General features: G+C 41.2%; 2 pseudogenes; both read right to left on the minus strand.

Moving 5' to 3' along the window:
- Positions 1 to 3,795: 3,795 nt before the first annotated feature.
- On the minus strand, positions 3,796 to 5,364 carry LOC122648913 (annotated as a pseudogene).
- Positions 5,365 to 15,494: 10,130 nt separating this feature from the next.
- LOC122646306 lies at positions 15,495 to 17,027 on the minus strand (annotated as a pseudogene).
- Between the last annotated feature and the right edge of the window lie 3,492 nt (positions 17,028 to 20,519).

A 20,519-nucleotide genomic window follows, 5' to 3' on the forward strand; every position in this document is an offset into this window, starting at 1 on the left:
AGGAGCTTAGTTAGTAAATTCACGTATTATATGCGTCCCTGTATTTTTAAACGTATAATACTCCCATCCCCGTATTTTTCCTTATTTTTATAAAAAAAATGCATTTTTTAATCAAACGAGTATTATACTCGTATAATACACGTATTATACATTTTTTTTAAAATAAAAAAAAATACCCAAAAGATTAGAATTTAGGGAAATGATTTCACTTTCCCTTTCGTCCCTTTCGATTTGCGTTGAACATCCAACCGTAGCAGGCAACAGTAGCCGCCCTCCATCTCCAATCATCCTCCCCATCTCCGTTCAACAAAGCGGCACTTAAGTCTTATACTCTCCTCTTGTTTCTCTAGTCTTTGAACTTTGATGGTGGTAGTGAAGCAAATGAATCTGGTGTGATATTGGCGAGAACGGCTCAATCTCTATTCTATTTTATTCTTGTTTTTCTGTTTCTTGTAGCTAACGTGTACAGTGGAGATCCATATCTGGAACTCTCCCTCTTGTCTTGTGTTGGTTAATTAGTGGGAACTGGGAAGTGGGAACTCATCCCCCTTCACAAGAACACATCTGGTTAAAAATATATGGTTATCTCATTGTAGATAATAAGAAATGTAATGTTGGAAGAATGATAAGGTAATCAACTTGCTCATCTCATTTTCAGACAATCTACATTCATTTCTTGTAGATTATTGATATTTTGGTATATTAAATGATAATCTTAGAGATGTTATATAGCATATTATATTATTGTGTTTATTTTAGTTCATAAAATCATGATATTATTTTGTTTATTAGGTGATGAATGCATGTTATATAATGAATATATGTCCATTTTTTTTAAAGTATTATTGCCGTCTATGCCGTATTATACCCGCATTAAATGCGTACCGTATTATTATCGTATGCGTTTTATGAAGCCGGATTTTTGAAAAGTATTATTACCGTCTAGTCCGTTTAATTGCCGTATGTACCCGTTCCCGTTCAATTGCCGTTCCCGAACTTACTAACTAAGGTTAGGAGCACTAGTGGGCAGCGTCATTGCAGATTTGGTGGACCTTTATTTGGTGTTGTAACTGGAGCGCTGCTATGCGCATCATGCAGCGCAACAGCGGCCATGTGTGCACAGTGGGATGCAGCGGCCATGTGCGCACAGTGGATCCCATTGTGCATACATGGCCGCTGATGTGCCGCACGATGCGCACAGCAGCGCTCCAGTTACAGCACCGGATAAAAATTCAGATATCTTGGCGGGAAGAAATGCAACTCCAACTGAAGAAATTCAACCATGTTGCTGTGAACTCCCTTCACCGTCCAACACCATCTCCTACTTCATTTGAGACCGCTCATCTCTCTCCTTCCTTGCAACCCTGCCCTAGCCCCTTTCCAAATTAAAAAAAAAAGGGGAACGAGCTAGAACCCTAGAATATAACTCCAAATTAGATGGGTGATAGTCTTTGATTTTAGATTCCACTAATTGGTACCACAATTCGAACCTCTCTCTTTTTCTTTTAATTTCTTTTTTTCCACCTCTAAAAAACTACGACATAGCTCTAAAACCCTAAATACCAAACTCAAGATCTCTCATTGGAGTTCCTTATATAGACGTCTTGTGACCTAATCAAACTCTATTTCCAAATTTGATTGGATCAAACAAAGAATCAAACAGTTTCTACCAATAAATCTCCCAGAAATAAAGAAAGGAAAGAGGAAGAGAAAGGGCAAGAGAGAAGAAGATAAGAGAAGCAAAAAAATTTCACCCTCTGCTAATCAAAATTTTGGTTGCCTACCTTGATTTTCTGCCAATCCAAATTCCAACAATGGTGGTGCATCGTTCATGGAAAAAAATAGCTGTAAACCTTAAAAGGTGAGCAAGGTAGCGATGGGTGGTGCCTGGAGTAATAGCTGTAAACCTTAGGTGTAAGGTTCGTAGGGCCATTTTGTGAGTTTTATGTGTTTTAGTGTAAGGGTAGTAGGGTCATTTCATTATTCAACCTAACAGAGTCTAATGTTCTGGGTCGATTGCAAAAACCTAACAGAGTGGACTAAGTTGAAATAAAATCATAAAGTAAAAGGTGTTTGTGATATTTTGACAATGTTTGGATTATTCGTGATATATTGTATACTTACAGGGAGTGTCTATGAAATTTTCCCTTTATTATAATACTATTTGTGTAAAATTGATAATTTTCTCTCCGACTCAACCCAACTTAATCTAGTCCATACATCTCTCCCTTCCCCACTCCATGATCAATGACAATCAGGACAGATCAAGGTTGGATTTTCCACGCCCTAAGTCAAGGTTGGGCCGGGCTTGGGCCCAGCTAAGGGGACTCAGGGTTGGGCTGGATTTAAAAACCCAGTCCAACCCGACTCTATTGGTACCCTATCAATATATCATATCATACTATATTATAAATGTAGAAACTCAAAAGTCATGGCAAATCTTTTCATACCAAAAATACCCTTCAACAATATCAATAAGCCCAAAAAAATACCCTTCATTAATTATTAATTATTAATTGTTATAATTTTCAGTTAAATTAAATTCTTCCTCCATTAATAAACTCTCCCTCAATGTTACATTAATTATTCTTTTATAAAAATTATGGGACCAATTGTTTCCCTACTTAGTTTTCTCACATTTTTTCAGATAAATTCAATAAGAGATAATTATTATTAATTAAAAATTAAAAATTAGAAATTAGAAAGAGAGTAAAATAATCCCATTTTTCGTTAAACAATCTATAAAACCCCACTTTCCTATGTATAAAATAATCTCATCTTATCGTACCCAAAATTTTTTTGACAATATTATCCATTATTCCTTGAACAATCGATAAACCCCCCCCCCTCAACTAATTGTTATAATTTTCAGCTAAATTCAATTTTTCCTCCATTAATAACATCTTACCTTAAAAATAAAATTAAAAAATATTATAATAAGTAAAACATCTAAAATGTTGGCTGTTCATTTCGATGATTCATACATGAAAAAAAGCAAACACGTCGTGCAACTTTACTAGTATGTAATATATATAGACCAATACGATACCAACACCTTCAACCGTGGTTTTCACTAGTTACCTGTTAATGTGGTTGTCACCTCAACTCTTGCAATAAATGAACATGGAGTGAGACAATTGTCAAGGTTTACGTATGTATGCAATTGCACTTGGGTTCCTTCCGGTGACAAGGAAAGTGTAAGAGATCCAAGAAGGTTTTCAAATAACGATCACATATCAATCATTTACATCCTCTACCCAAAAAAAAAAAAAAATCAATCATTTACATCCTTAATGTAGGACCCTCCCCACCTACCGCCACATCTGGAGGAGAGTCAAATTGGGCCTACAATACTAAGATTAGGGAAGGATGTGAAAGGGCAATCGTGTCTGGCAGATTGCGTTTGGGAGCGAATTCAAGTGTAACAGTGCGGTCTGGGAAGCGCTTAGGGATGTGAAGCTTTCTCCAAACAATCCCTGGGATGATTGTATCCACAAAATATCGAAAGGACAATCGTGTCTGGCAGATTGCGTTTGGGAGTGAATTCAAGTGTAACAGTGCGGTCTGGGAAGCGCTTAGGGATGTGAAGCTTTCTCCAAACAATCCCTGGGATGATTGTATCCACAAAATATCGAAAGGACAATCGTGTCTGGCAGATTGCGTTTGGGAGTGAATTCAAGTGTAACAGTGCGGTCTGGGAAGCACTTAGGGATGTGAAGCTTTCTCCAAACAATCCCTGGGATGATTGTATCCACTTTGATTGTATCCACAAAATATCAATCATCCCAGGGATTGTTTGGAGAAAGCTTCACATCCCTAAGTGCTTCCCAGACCGCACTGTTACACTTGAATGCACTCCCAAACGCAATCTGCCAGACACGAGTGCCCTTTCAGGATTGTTTGGAGAAGGCTTCACATGCCTAAGCGCTTCCCAGACCGCACTATTACACTTGAACCCACTCCCAAACGCAATCTGCCAGACACAATTGCCCTTTCGCATCCTTCCCTTGGCCTCCGTGTAAGCCAGCTCATACCATACAGAGCTGGATGACGTGTTCCCGAATCGGTGAAGCATCATCCTCGACGCTTCCACGTCCTCCGGCAGTAGCTTCAGGTTCTTCTCCAGCTCGTCGATCACACCTCTCCCTCCAGCGTGAATGCAAAAGTGATTGAACGCCAGCTTGAAGTCCGGTATGTATGGCTTCACCATCTTCTGATTGAACTACTTCTTGGCCACCAGAGTGAAGAAGAAGAAGAGAAGTTGCTCGCTGATGGGAAGGACTAGCGGACCCAGAGTCGTGATGTTGGCCTTGAGTACCCATCCGGCGATGGCTATCAGATCCTTGGACAAAGACATGCTAGAATTCCCTGCGGCATCTTGCTCCTGGTACACACAGCGGAACGCAGTATTGTCACCACCATGGTGGGTCCTCACCACGTGGAGCAGCTTGTACTTCGCCCATCGTTGATCACTGGATTTGTTGGATAACAAGATGACGGACCCGCCCATACGAAAGAGACAGTTTTGGATCAACATGGACTTCCTGTTTCCAAAGTACATGTTCTAGGTGATGTTCTCGATGCTGACGACGACGGCGTAGGTGTTCCTATGGACCTGGACCATATCCTTGGCTAGGTCGAGTGCAATCACTTTGGCACTGCAACCCATGCCACCGAGATTGAAGCTCTTTATATTTCCCCTCAACTTGTTTATTTACGATCATGGCAGAGAGTGACGGGGTTGGGTTGAAGAGGCTGTAGTTCACGACAAGGATTCCAATGTCCTTAGGGTTGAAATTGGTGTTCCTAAAGAGAGTGTCCAAAGCACCAAATATGACCTGCTCAGCTTCGTCACGACCAGCCGCCATGGACGGGCGTGGAGGAATGTAGTGTATCGCTTCGGGGAAGTAAGTCTCCTCTCCTAGCCCAGATCGTTGCAGGATCTTGCGCTGGAACTCTAGTGATGACTTGTCGAAGCCGCTCAACCTCGAATGCTCCGTGAACTTGTCGAATGGGAATTTGAGTTGGGATAGGGGACGATAGCAGGCAAAATCGACGAGGTAGACGGGTCGCGGGCGGTTCATGAAGTGTAGGGTTGCAGTAAACACAAGAAAGGCTAAGCAGGCCATCATGCTCACCAAGTTGTACTGAAGCTGCAGCAACAGTTCATGACGAATGTCTTCCAGGCTCAGCCCCAAAGCCACAACCAGAGACATGAGAAGAACAATGCAGAGTATGAAGAGATGGGCCATCAGGTAATGGTAACCCAACTTGACATATTTCAGATTCACACTATGTATGAAATCTGGCATTATTCTTCTTGTCTGCGGTATCTGAATTTGAACACCCTTCTGATGCACTTCTGCTCTTTCTCCTCCTCCTCGTTGTTCCATGGAAGCTAAGCTAGCTAGCTGCTGTTTGTGATGGTGATCGCAATTTAGTTTTGAGTATGAGTGATGACCAAAACAAAAATGGAAACATATGGAGTATATAAAGATGGAAATTGCTTCCACGTATGTGGGGACCACCTCTCCACACCCATGGATGTTAAGAGATCTATTCTGGTCGTTAAATGTTATTGGAGAGGATTTGGATTCCCACGCATACGCCTATGTGCAGTGACATTGGCGTTATATAGTTCAAAAGATGAAATGAAGCAGGAAAAAGTAACCTAGCTAGGTTACATTAATAGAGTTATAATCTCTTCCATTCCATTAGCCCCAGTGACAAAATAGTTTTCATGTGTATACTATGAATAGCACAAAGTAAAAAAGCCAAAAAAAAAAAAAAGGAAAAAAGAAAAAGTAACTGATGAAATGTACTTTTAATGCGGAAAATTATCATTCTTTCTACTCAAAACATTTGGTATTTTTATCCACCCATCGTCGTCCTAGCAAATCCGCATACGCAAAAGAGGAGTTGATTCCAAAGGACACTTACGAGGCCGGAAAATTATCATTCTTTCTACTCAAAACATTTGGTATTTTTATCCACCCATCGTCGTCCTAGCAAATCCGCATACGCAAAAGAGGAGTTGATTCCGAAGGACACTTAAGAGGCCGTAGGACCAAGGGCAGCAACCCTCACTTAATAATTCTTTTTCAATTATTGTTCTAACTTCCAAATGAGGTGTGAAGACAAGCGACTTTAATGTTATTCTTCATTGAATGTGAAATATATTTCATCCTATTTTGGTATGATTCTCATACGGGACTGCGTTGCACAAATGGAATTTGCAATCCAAAATTTTGATGTTGTTTCCCATTTCAATTAAATATAGACCAGGATGATAATGATGATTAATGAGTTCGATCCATTTTGTAGCGCTCACCTACTCACCTCCCTTTCACCAAAAACCCTACTCGCCTCCCACCTCCTCTCCCGTATGTATTGGTAGCAGCAAAATTTAAAGCTGGTCATGGTGGTCCTGCTAAAACTGACCCCAACATGCAAACGTAGTCCCATCACATGTTCACGGTGGGGCTGGGGCACCCTGTCACGGCCCGCCCAACAAAGGCCCATGGGCCTAACTTGCAAGCCCATGGATTTGGAACTTGGGCTAAGACCAAGTCCATGGCCTAGAACTCTCTATACTAGAAGAGAGTCTAGATATATTCTAGAACCTCTAGAAGCAAGGATGGTCAAGGAAGTTTCTAGAGAAGCTTCTAAAAAAACCTTGTAAATAGCTAAGGAAGGAGGAGACTTCTAGAGTTCTCCAAGTAGCTAGAATCCTCCACAAAGGAGGTGGGAAGGTTCTAGTCTCTTAGGCTAAAAAATTCTCCACCATTGGATGGAGGACACTTGTAACTATCTTAGGTATTCTTTGGGTTCTTGATTCCCTATAAATAGAGGTGGTCTCATTTGGCCAAGGCACCAACTAACCAACCAACCAACCAACCACCCAATCAAGCAAGCAAGCAAGCTATCAAGTCTTGTACTCAAAGCTTTCAAGCAATTCAAGTGTATTCTTTCAAAGTCTCTCTAGTGTTCTCTAAGTTCTCTTCCCAAGTCCCTTGCTAGAGTTGGTGAAAGGCTGACTTAGTGCTAGAGTGAGTGCTAAGTGCCGGCGCAGTTGCTTAGTAAGGTCTAAGGCCGTGACAAGTGTGGTATCAGAGCTTCGATTGCGAGGAAAGATACTTGTGGATTCGACATCATGGCTAACGAATCGGAAGTGCTAGACATGATGGTGAGTGAGTAAGCCCGTGGGAGGGAGGCCATTCCCACCAAGGAGAGGCGAAGAGGCAAGGACAAGTCTGTGGACGTTAGTGGAGATATGGAGCCACGCCTAGCTCGGGTGGAGCTAGCAACGGCCGAGGTGAAGGAGCGCCTCGATGTTGTGGAGCAAAGTGGGGAGGAGCTCGAAGGCCACATGATAGAGCTCAAGGAGGAGCTAGTGAGCCAAATGGGGGAGCTCAAGGAGTCCCTACAAACCACTCTCAACACCATAGTGCATGCCCAACAGGAAGAGTTTGCCAGCTTCAAAGCCCAAGTGTGGGAAGCATTGGCCAAGATGGATGCTCGCATCGATGAGGTACAAGCGGATTGGGCAATGTGTAGGAGGGCAGCGGCTGGGGGAGCCACTACCTCGCGTGAGGTACCTAGGATGGAGGTACCAAAGCCCAAGCCATTTGATGGGAAGAGAGATGCACGGGAAGTCGAGAACTTTGTGTGGCACCTGGAGAGGTACTTTGAGGCAATGGCACTCAAGGATGAACCTACTAAGGTACGAATGGCTACACTCTACCTCACCGATACAGCAACTCTATGGTGGCGCAGAAGACATGCAGATATTGAAAAAGGTATGTGCACCATAGACACCTGGGACGAGTTTAAGAAGGAGTTAAAGAAGCAATTCTATCCCAACAATGCTACCTTGTTGGCAAGAAGGAACATCAAAAGGCTCAAGCACACTAGGTCTATTCGGGACTATGTCAAAGAGTTCACCACTCTTGCGCTCGATGTCCCGAGTATGACCGACGAGGAGTTATTGTTTAACTTCATGGATGGTCTCCAAAACTGAGCTGCACAAGAGCAGCAACGCCGTGGTGTGCAAGACCTTGCTTCAGCCATAGCAGCGGCAGAATCATTGATGAAGTTCCAAAGAGAAGACAAGACCAAGAAGAAGAGAAAGAGGAGGGCTAGCAAAAGAAGGCGACCGACACGCTTCAAAGACGGGGACTTAGTGCTCGACAAGTCCCTAAAGGAGGTGTCTACGGAGAAGGCTAGCCGACACACTGGCCCATACGAGGAGAGACATGGAAGACTCAAGTTGTGGCTCAATGGACGTTGTTACTTCACTCGGGAGGAGGCTATACAGGCGTTCATGCAGGCCATATACGGAAGTTCTCCAAGAAGGTTGCGACGAGGGCGTCGCCAACTTGGGCGGGGGAGAGTGTCACGGCCCGCCCAACAAAGGCCCACGGGCCTAACTTGCAAGCCCATGGACTTGGAACTTGGGCTAAGACCAAGTCCATGGCCTAGAACTCTCTATACTAGAAGAGAGTCTATATATATTCTAGAACCTCTAGAAGCAAGGATGGTCAAGGAAGTTTCTAGAGAAGCTTCTAGAAAAACCTTGTAAATAGCTAAGGAAGGAGGAGACTTCTAGAGTTCTCCAAGTAGCTAGAATCCTCCACAAAGGAGGTGGGAAGGTTCTAGTCTCTTAGGCTAAAAAGTTCTCCACCATTGGATGGAAGACACTTGTAAATATCTTAGGTATTCTTTGGGTTCTTGGTTGCCTATAAATAGAGGTGGCCTCATTTGGCCAAGGCACCAACTAACCAACCAACCAACCAACCACCCAATCAAGCAAGCAAGCTACCAAGTCTTGTTCTCAAAGCTTTCAAGCAATTCAAGTGTATTCTTTCAAAGTCTCTCTAGTGTTCTTTAAGTTCTCTTCCCAAGTCCCTTGCTAGAGTTGGTGAAAGGCTGACTTAGTGCTAGAGTGAGTGCTATGTGCCGGCGCGGTTGCTTAGTAAGGTCTAAGGCCGTGACAACCCGCTGTCTCTAATCATTCGCTTGGGCTTAGTCCAGCACAATTAGTCTAAGAGTTAATGGTATAGGTATTAATGGGCCATTTAATCACCAGGAGAAAAACGTGTTTGGACTAGTTCTTTTTGGCCCATCAAACTAGTTGTACCCGGCTTTACATATATATATATTGAGAAGTCAAGCCATTCAACCAAGGAGTTGGGCTCACGTTCACGTACGTGAACGTAAGAGAACGGTTCACAGCCATTCAGATGGAATCTATTTCCATGTGGGTTCCACAGTGTAGATTCCATCTGAACGATTGTGAGCCATTCTCATATGTTCACGTACGACCTCCTTCACTACAGTATTCCTTCATTTGAGAGAGAAAAAGGATTCTATCCAACCGTGACGAGAGCTGGAGCATCCAGCCCGGCTAAACGACAGCAAAAGCAGGGTTTGGGTGGTCATTTCACACACAGATAATGGACGCTCCAGCTAGATGTCAGAAGAAACCTGGATAATCGATGGAACCAGCCCCTCGTGCATGGTTCTCTTTATGGGCCAGCCATTTTGTTTCAAAAAATTGGTTTTGAGTTAGAATTGATTTTTTCTGTTTCTGAATTTTTGGAGCAATTCTACATAAACAAATATTGTATGGTAAAAAATTGTTTCTGTATTACAGAGAAACAAAAACATGTATGGATGCATGGTTTCCTCCTCCATGAGGATGCTCCATTGGATTCATGGTTTTAGCTTCACAATTTCCAGCATAGAGGAGAAGGAATGGAGGAAGATTGGATGCTATAAACGGAGATGAAGAAACAGGAATGGAGGCTCTGGGAGGACTCGGCGGTCTCGCAGGGAGCACTGTAGCAGGCCCAGACTGGACACTACTCGCATGAATAAGGTTCTCGATTTCATCAATATCAGCCTGGGAAGAAGGGTGGAGTGGGTATGGTAAATCAAAACCAGAAAATACCTCCAAGCGAAACCCCAAACCCAGACAGATTTATAAACCCTGTAGAGAGACAGCCCAAATCGACATAAGAAAAGCGAGCAATGGATCCGATTCATCCGACTGGAAAGTCAAATTGAGCTAGATAGGGAAACAGATTTCGAGCGAATTACATATTAAACACATAAAGATCTTCAGAGAACAACTTTAACGGCACGAATTGATAAAAAGAAAACATAAACCCTAAGATCTAGCTACAATGCAACTATACCTTAACACAGTTACAGAGAATCAAAAAATTACAGAAAAAGATCTAATCGTTCATGTGGTGATCCCAACTAAACTATACAATTATTGCTCACATGAGAAGAATTGAAGAAATGACGGTTTCTACCAAGATTTCAAATAACAAAATCGAGAGAGAAATAGACATTACCAGGAGGAAGAGGAGTTATTTTCGCCTGGTTGGACGCAGAGATGATAACGAAGCCGATGAAGGCGAGGAACCATCGCCACCGCCGACAATCACCACCACCACCACCTCCTCCTCCTCTTCTTCACCTTTATCCGTTCCATGCCGTTGTCTCTTCTCCTCTCCTGCAACGACTGATGAGGGATTTTTTGCGGGTTTTGTTATGTTTTGCTGGTAAATTTCAACAATGCCCCTGATTCACGTAAAATCGACCTTGATTTTTGGAATTTTTGTAGAATTGATTCTCAAATCTGTTTCTCAAAAGCTTGTCAAAATCTATTATATCACTTGATCGGTTTTAAAAAATCACTAAAACGGACTGGGCAACCCATATATAATATGTTTCAAATTTATCTCAGAATCAGAAAAAACACCAGAATCTATTTTTTGAAAGGTTACCATACGTACTCTTAAAATCCAATCAAATCCAATTGAAAATATTTGATTTTAAAAATTGAAATTTAATTTGATTTGATTGAATTTTAATTGTAAGTTAAAATCTGTCAATTTGAACCATACCGAATGAAGTGTAATCTATATAAATCGAATTATAATCGACCTAATTTATACTAAATGCTAAAAGGATAAAATACAAGTTTGAGGATTTTAACATTTGCATCTGTCGCTTCTGCCTGCGTCTTCAACTATAGACCACCCGTGCATTCTTTTTATTTATGTTTATTGTCCATCATACTAGTAGTCTCTCAAATCTTACTAGGCTATTATATTTCGCTACATTAATGTTGTGCCTAGACACAGAAAGGGACAAAATAACCACCCCACCCTCATGAAAGGTCAAAATGTCACCCTTATTGATGATTCCACATGCTTTGCCATTGACCGGTGCACTAGCACCCACCTTCTTCCGGCCCCCACCACTGCCCATAGTTGCTGGGAATTATTAGAGCAACCCAAGCCCAATCTTACCTAGCTACATGTGATTCTTCACGCTGTCCCTCTCCCAAATATTTTGCTACATTATCAAATATTCTTCAAGTGGAAGGTTTGCCATGTGCAGGCTAGAGATGATGATATGACAAGTCCTATCTCCTGAAGTAACTCATGGAAGTGCAATTGGCCACTCAATATACCTAAACCATGACAACTCATTGGATGGATATCCACTCCCGTGCGCATTTAAGGGTGTTAATCGGTTTGATTTTGATATAATTGATTTGATTGGTTCAAATCGTTTAACGAAACGGTCTTAACTTTGAATTTATAATCAAACCATTTATTAAACGATTTTATGGTTTCGATTTTAAATAGTTTGGTTCGGTAAACGATTTTTATTTGCTTTTGACACATTTATGTATATTTAAGAGTGTTAAATGATTTCTTCGATTAAACACATTATACCAAACAAAATTTTTGTTGTTGTTCCCATATATATTTTTAGAGCGCTGTTCTCTGTGCCGCAGCGCAGCCTGTGCGCAGGCACATGGGGGTGGGTGCAATGATCATCCTGCCCCTTGCCCCCTGCATAGGCTGTCCATGTGTCTAGACGCAGGCTGCGCTGTGGCACAGAGAACATTCTCCCATATTTTTTTTTGATAAATTGTTGTTCCCATTGTAACTATCTATGGAATAGGATGTTAATGATAATTAATGAGTCTGAGTCATATCAATGTGCCTTATGTGATTTGTAAGCGGCCACCTCCCAGATTCTCACCCCCATGGGCCATGGGTAGAACCATTATTTAAAGCTGGCCATGGTCCAGCTAAAACTGACCCACCATGCATACGAATGCATCATGTGTACGATGGACTGGGGAACCTCTGTCTTTAATCATGCATGTGTTGGAGCTTAATCAACAGTAAACACAGAAAAGGAGGAGGGTGAAATAGAATCCAATTTCTGTTCGGATTATTATCCTCTTCAATTTCCTATAGGTCGGCAATACGACAGTATTAGTGTGGATGTCCGAAATATACGTGACAACTCAAACATCCAACTGTCTAAGCTCAACATAGTCAATGAGTTGGGACGTTGGATGTCTGAGCTACCACGTGTCGGACATCCACACTAGCACTATTGCACTGCCGGGTTATAGGGAATTGGAGAGGATAATTTTCTGTTTCTGTTCACCCATGATGAGGAGATTCAAGATCTGATACTTTTTTATTAGCATGGTCATAGTAAATATGCGTATTATATGCATATATTACAAAAAACGTTTTTTAAAGGGTATCGTATTATATCCTTATTTATGCGAATCTTACGTTTTATTTAAGCTGTAAGATATATCTTCCACCGTCACCATGTGGCTAGCAGATCTGAACTCTGGATCTGGCTCTTCTTCAGTCGTGGCGGGAGCTGGAGGATCCAGCCCAGCCCCCTCATTTGGCTGGGCTGAATCCTCCAACTCCCGCTACAGCTGGAAAAGAGTCGAATTGCCTTTCAACCTATGGTGATCATGCTATTTTAATACAGTCTGTTTTTTCTTCCAGACCGACTTTTTTGATGTCTTACTTTGACTTTTTTGATGTCTTACTTTTCTTTTCCTAGGAAAGTGTGTTATAAGATTAATTCTCTTTTTTTTTTAAGTATGGAGAGGGATGAGATAAAAGGAAGGCAAGTTTCATAGCTTGGCATAAAATTAATGTGCTCTTTTAAAACAATGGGAGGTTTTGGGTTGAGGGATTCTTACACTTATAATAAGACCTTATTGATTAAACTTGGGTGGAGATTATTGAATGATAACCAGAGTCTATGGGGGTCTACTAAGGTGCCAAGTACTTTTGCTAATAAATCTTTATTGAAACATGTTTAATTTTTCTCCAATTATTTGGAATCAAAGGTGTAAGAGTTGTCTTTGTTTCGTCTCTCTCATAAATTGAAACATGTTTAATTTTCCCCCTTTGTTAGTTAAGGTTTATATTAATGCATAGTATGTATTAAAGGTTGCTTATGATGTTGGATTATTTGAGCATAAGATGAGAATCTCACTGAAGTCAAGACATAAAGAGTAGCTTAGACACATTCACAAGATTTACAGGGTGGGGCGGGGAATCCAGATTAGCTACCCACATGGGGGGATCGTGATTCTCTACGGTGCGCTCCCCGTAGCGGCTTGAGCGGCGCACAAATAGGTGAGGTGCAATGACCGTCTTACCCCCGCTCGGGCAAGGCGCTCGGGCAAGAGTAAGGCGGTCATTGCGTTTCACCTTATTTGTGCGTTGCTCAGGCTGCTGCGGGCAGGCACGTCGTAGAAGATCTGGATTGTATGGGTGGGGACAGATCTGAACCCTCCATGTGGGTGTGGGACGATTATATGGGTGGGGACAGATCTGACCCCTCTATGGGGCATGGGTCCCACACCCACATGGAGGGTTCAGATCTGTCCCCACCCGTCTCCATGTGGCTAGCAGATCTGAACTCTGGGGCGGGGGCAGGGGCGGGTGATCATGGGGCTGCAGTAAGGGTGGTGTAGGGCCGCGGGCAGAAGAGGAGTTCCCCTCAGGATAGTTCGCACGCTCTCAATGGGTGGCCGCTGCGCTGTGCAAGGGCCACGCGACCCTCATCCTCCTCTTCCTCTTCCCTGTTCTTGTACTCCAAATCTTTTTTTGGGACGAGAGGAACTGTCACCCTTCTCCATAGGTGTTAAGCAACAAGAGTATGATTTACTGATGAGACAAGATTTTCACCTTTTCTTTTTTTTCTTAATTGCTGGTTTAGGGAATGGCTTTGATCCTCTAAAATGTCATTACAAATTCACAGTATATATAGATATGATATGAACCATATCACAAGAAAACATGTTATTCTCTGAATTGGGTGAAACAATTCTTTATCCATGCATCCATGCATGCGTGAACCAACACTTGCATTCTAAAATGTTAAGGAGAAGGGAACTATTAGTCTATTAGTAATTAGTTTGTTAGGATTCTTTGTTATATGTCTTTATCACTAGACCTAGTGACAAAGACATATAACAAGAATCCTAACAACTAACTAATAATGCTTATTGCATTCTAAAATGTTAATTGTGTGTACTATCAAGGAGAAGGGAATTATTAGTAATTAGTTGTTAGAATTCTTTGTTATATGTCTCTGTCACTAGGTCTAGTGGTTTTTAGAATCTTATACATTCAGTTATTATACATAGTATATATATTGTACTCTTCTGATTAATAAAGTGAGGGAAATACCAAATTCTACATGTACCACCATTTACGCCTGTTGGTTGAACCAATCCGATCACAGACAAAATTACATTGATCCATATAACACACACACACACACACACACACACATTCCTGGTATGAGTAGTGGTTTGGACTTTGAATTACATTATTTTTTCCCTTTATTTATTACTTGGCAAAAGCCTCTTAACTTAATTACGTGCCACCAAATGGTGGAATCTTTGCATTGGCATGTCATTCGAGGAGTGTCATAAATGTATGCAGTCTTAACCTCGCTTTTAGAAGAGGTTGGTACCCTACTTGACCCCGCCCTTCTTTAGGTGAATAGGTGATTCGCGTGACCATTAAATGATGAATCAATAGTACAACATGAATCAATAGTACTATCATGAGTTATGAGCCACCCTTGGAGTAATGCACATTGTTACCCGTAACATCAATATTTCAATTGGTATCTTTTAAAATATATATATATATATATAAAATAATAATGAAACCGTTGAGGGGACTATCATGAACCATGTACCACAAAATAAGCATAAGAAGAATGATGGATATAAGGAATTTTATATCTAATGAAAATAATACATTATGACACACCATAATTAAAAATTCTTTTTACCTTACAACACACTTAGATTACATAGGGAGTTCCTCTGTCTTATTTGATCTACGTAAAAGCATAAAAGATTATCATATACTTTGACAGAAGAATAATTTGTAGAGTTCGGTTCCTCTGCACGTATTAATAGGTGAACGTATATGTGAGAGCCAACCATCTGTCTTAATTTTGCCATTTATAAAGGGAGGAGGAGTTTTTACGAAAACAAAATTAAAATGTGATTGACTCTGAGATGTACGTTCACTTGTTGGTACATGCAATTGATCCGGTCTCTAATTTGCATGCTCTGTAACGAAGCAACTTTACCGTGGTACTAGGATCGCCGTCTAGTTTATTTGGACGGGATATTTGTGGATACAATCATCCCAAGGATTGTTTGGAGAAGGCTTCACAGCCCTAAGCGTTTCCCAGACCGCACTGTTACACTTAAACCCGCTCCCAAATGCAATCTGCCAGACACGATTGCCCTTACTCATCCTTCCCTTGGCCTCTGTGTAAGCCAGCTCATACCATATAGAGCTAGACGACGTGTTCCCGAATCGGTGAAGCGTCATCCTCGACACCTCCACATCTTCCGGTAGCAGCTTCAAGTTCTTCTCCAGCTCGTCTATCACTCCTCTCCCTCCAGCGTGAATGCAGAAGTGGTTGAATGCCAGCTTGAAGTCTGGTATGTATGGCTTCACCTTCTTCTCATTGAACAACTTCTTGGTCACTAGAGTGAAGAAGAAGAAGAGAAGCTGCTCGCTGATGGGAAGGACCAATGGACCCAGAGTCGTGATGTTGGCCTTCACTACCCTTCCGGCGATAGTTATCAGATCCTTGGACAGCGACACGCCAGAATTCCCTGCGGCATCCTGCTATTGGTACACGCAACGGAATGCAGTATCGTCAGCCCCATGATGGGTCCTCACCACGTGGAGCAACTTGTACTTTGCACGTCGTTTTTCGCCGGACTTATTGGATAACAAGATGACGGAGCCGCCCATACGGAAGAGGCAATTGGGGACTAAAATGGACTTCTTGTTTCCGATATACCAGTTCTGGGTGGCATTCTCGGTGCTGACGATGACGGCATAGGTGTTCCTGTAGACCTGGAGCATGTCCTTGGCGAGGTCGAGTGCGATCACTTCGGCACTGCAACCCATGCCACCGAGATTGAAGGTCTTGATATTGCCCCTCAACTTGTACTTATTTACGATCATGGCAGTAAGCGACGGGGTCAGATTGAAGAGACGACAGTTGACTATAAGGATCCCGATGTCCTTAGGGTTGAAATTGGTCTTCTTAAAAAGTATGTCTAGAGCGCCAAACATGACCTGCTCGGCCTCCATGGACGGGTTTGGAGGTTTGTAATGCAATGCTTTGGGGAAGTAAGTTTCGTCACCTAACCCAGATCGTTTCAAGATCTTGTGTTGGAACTCTAGTGATGACTCCTCGAAGTCACGATTCAACTTCGATTGGTCCATGAACTTGTCAAACGGAAATTTGAGTTGGGGTGGGGGAAGGTAGCAAGCGAAGTCGACGAGGTAGACGGGTCGTGGCCGGTTCATGAAGTGTAGGGTTGCACCAAACACAAGAAAGGCTAAGCAGGTCATCATGCTCACCAAGTTGTATTGAAGCTGCAGCAACAGCTCATGATGAATGTCTTCCAGGCTCAGCCGCGAAGCCTTGACCACGACCAGAGACATGAGAAGAACAAGGCAGAGTTTGAAGAGATGGGCCATTAGGTAATGGTAACCCAACTTCATATATTTCAGATTCACACTTTGCAGTATCTGAATCTGAACATCCTTTTGATCTGCTTCTACTCTTCTTCCTCCTCCTCCTCCTCCTCCTCCTCCTCCTCCTCGTTGTTCCATAGAAGCTAAGCTAAGCTAAGCTAAGCTAGCTTGTTGCTGGTGATGGTGATCGCAATTTAGTTCTGAGTAAGAGTTATGACCACAAAAGATAAAAAAAAAATGGAAACATATGAAGTATATAACGATGGAAATTGCTTCCACGTATGCACTTACTTAAGTAGGTTAAATTAATAGAGTTGACAAAATAATTTTCTTATGTGTACTCTATGAAAAGCGAAAAGTTCTTTCAAAAAAAATATAATACAGAATATTTTCAAAATCCTTAATTGATGTATGTTGTTGATCCATCTAATTTGGGGATTAAAATCCTTTTTAATTCTTTGGTGGTCGAATGTGGTGCCATTCGGGGTTGAGAGGTTGACATCTAGCAGACATGACATCCAATGGTTTGAGATCGATTGAATTATTTAAATAACTTCTATGTTAAGATTGTTTAGATTTCATTACATAATGTAGGTTTGATTTTGACACCCTTAGTATTATCATCAACATCAATATTACTAGCATTGAATTATTGATATTGATGGAAATCAATACCGATCTAAAAAACAAAGGGTTTTTTATAAATACCCCTCTGAAAATACTCATTTATCCAAATACCCCTCCCTACAACTTTTCTAATTGTAAATTCTTCCTATTTTCAAAATAGTGTAGCACTTTGGTCCAGTTTGTTAATTTGGAACATTAGACGTAGTTTCAGGGAATCTAATGATCAAAATGCCCTTCTAATAAAAATCCACTAAAATTAAGATTAAAATGACTAAATTACCCTCATCTTCCTCATATGATTTAGGGTTTAAAACTAAAAACCAAACCCTAAACTGAACCCTAAAATAAAACTTCCAAAATTGAATTCCATGTACATTCTTAGGATTGTGAAATGACATGGGTTTGTCTTCTCCATATCAGATGGACTCAGAAACCTGTTGTTCAGGAACTATAAGAAAAATACCCATTTCTCAGCTCTTAGATCCTGTTCTTTGATTCTCCGCCATCTGAAAAAACGCTTTGGTCGCAAGCAAGTTATCATCGAAGTAACGAGCATATGGATGCTCCTTTGGGAATAGTCGTCGATTCTTCTGGAACTGTTTCTCGGCCTCATCTTTCTTCTGCAGCAAAGTGTAGATAATCCCCTGACAGAGATACTGCCGGAAGTTCTGTTGAAAGATTACGTTGTTGGGATTCCGAAAGAAACGGATATGGTTCTGAGCACTGGAATCATCAAGTTGAAAGCTCCAGAGGCTTCGGAAGCAGTTGTAGTGAAGAATCTTTACTTATCTTGCGATCCATACATGAGATCCTTATTGAAGAAGCACGATAGGTTCAGATTTTTTCCTTCTTGCAAGCCTGGCTCTGTAAGATTCAAAATCGCCTTTCTTGGCTCTTTTGATGTATTGTGCCTTTGAATACTGTTTTGTGGAATTTTTTAGTTCTGAGTTCTGCTAATATAAAATTAAATAATTGACTCTGTAATTTGTTTACTTATTTATTGAGAGGAAGAGGGAAAGTGTGGGGTTCTTGATCCAATCCTGCAAGGATAAAAAAACACAGAAATTTAAAGCAGATCATTTGAATTTGGGTAAAACTTCTCTACTTAGTTACTGTAATTTCATACCGTAGAACAACTCACTGAGTGGAGTCAACTCAGCCACGGAATCGATATTTATGGATTTGGATTTGGATTTGGATTTCGATTCAGCCGGAATCAACCTGAACCCTAAAAATTCATTACAAATTGGCCAATTTGAAGCAGCCAAAATTGGTATTGTGATCTGTCAATTCTGATCTGATTCTGCTTGTGATTCCTCAAACCATGAGCTCAGCTAAATTCAAGACATGGAATGGTTTAAATGGTGAACTAGATCTTTATAGGATCTGAGGAAACTTGATTTTTATAGAAACTTTGAATGACAAGCTCAGGTTTCAGAGAGGTGGTCAGATTTAAGATTACTGTTAAAGCTCATAACAACGTAAAATCTATGATTCACTGGCAACTCTATCTCTCTATGTTTGAACTTGCATCTGAATCCATCTGATATGGAGAAGACAAACCCATGTCATTTCACAATCCTAAGAATGTAAATAGAATTCAATTTTGGAGGTCTGATTTTAGGGTTCATCTTCCCCAAATGGTTTAGGGTTTGATTTTCCGATTCAAATCCTAAAACATTTGGGGAAAATGAGGGTAATCTGGTCATTTTATTCTTAATTTTGATGGGTTTTTATTAGAAGGGCATTTTGGTCATTAGATTTCCTGAAACTAACGTCTAACGTCCCAAATTAACGGATTAGACCAAAATGCTTTTGAAAGTAAAGAGGAATTTGCAATTAAAAAAATTGTAGAGTTTTGGATAAATAGATATTTTTAGGGGGCATTTGTAAAAAACCAAAAAAAAAACATCCTTACTTGAACCATGGCTGTCTATATTTATTTGTGTGTACATGTAAAGGCCATGTATGCCATGTGTGCCACGGAAACTCTGTTGTGCCGTCGGATGCGCACTGCCGCCCCATCAGTATTGCAGAGGTTCCTGATCCTACATGTAAGCATAGAGCTTTGTAGCGGTCAGTCAGTCACCTCCCAGCTTCTCAACCGTATTGGTAGAAGCACTATTAAAGCTGGTCATGGTCCCGCTAAACCTGACACAGCATGCAAACATCATGTTCACGGCCGGTGGGCTGGGGCACCTTTGTCTCTAAATCAGTCGCTCAGGCTTAGTCCACAGTAAGTACAGAAAAGGAGTCCGGGCAAAATAGAATTCAATTTCTCTTCACCCATGGTGAGGAGATTCAGGATCTGATCCTTTTGATTACCATGGTTGGAGATAGGGTCACATCACCAATGGTGAGTAGGTTCTCTCCATAAGTAGGGTTCCTCTCAACCCCATCTCACATCAGCCATGTTGTGAACATCATCAGCTACTGGTTTGATGCGTTGCAGAGTTACAAGCTGTAGAAGGATTTGGGATCAGTTCTATTATTCTGCTCCCCTTACCCCTTTTTGTCTAGAAGATTGTACAAATGTGATCTTTTAGTTATAAAACCTTTCCTTTTTCCATAAAAAAAACAGTTCCTTAGCAGTGCATCATGTTAATATTCCAAAACTTTATTGATATCCATAATTAGATTCCTACATTGTCTAACCTAAAAGAAAATCTTATTCCACAAGTTGTTATGTGCTTAATAGGGCTCATTCTTATATATGAGCGTTACATTGAGTCAACCTAATATGAGATAGGTTAAAGGACTTGATTTAACATATTTCATCAGCTTTAGAGTTTTTGATATATCGGTCAAGTACCTAACATTTGGTATCAGAGTCAGATACCACGTCATAGGTTCGAGTCACAAAAAGCACTACCTAGAACAGAGTGAAAGCCATAAAAAAAAGATTACTTGCCGCCAGACAAAAATCTTGGAGCAAAACGGAACCCCTTGGAAAGGGCTACCTACCTACCACCAGAGTGAAAATTGCTTAGAGTGAAAACCGCC

Source organism: Telopea speciosissima, chromosome 1 (assembly GCF_018873765.1).
Source record: "Telopea speciosissima isolate NSW1024214 ecotype Mountain lineage chromosome 1, Tspe_v1, whole genome shotgun sequence".
NCBI classification, from domain to species: Eukaryota; Viridiplantae; Streptophyta; class Magnoliopsida; order Proteales; family Proteaceae; genus Telopea; species Telopea speciosissima.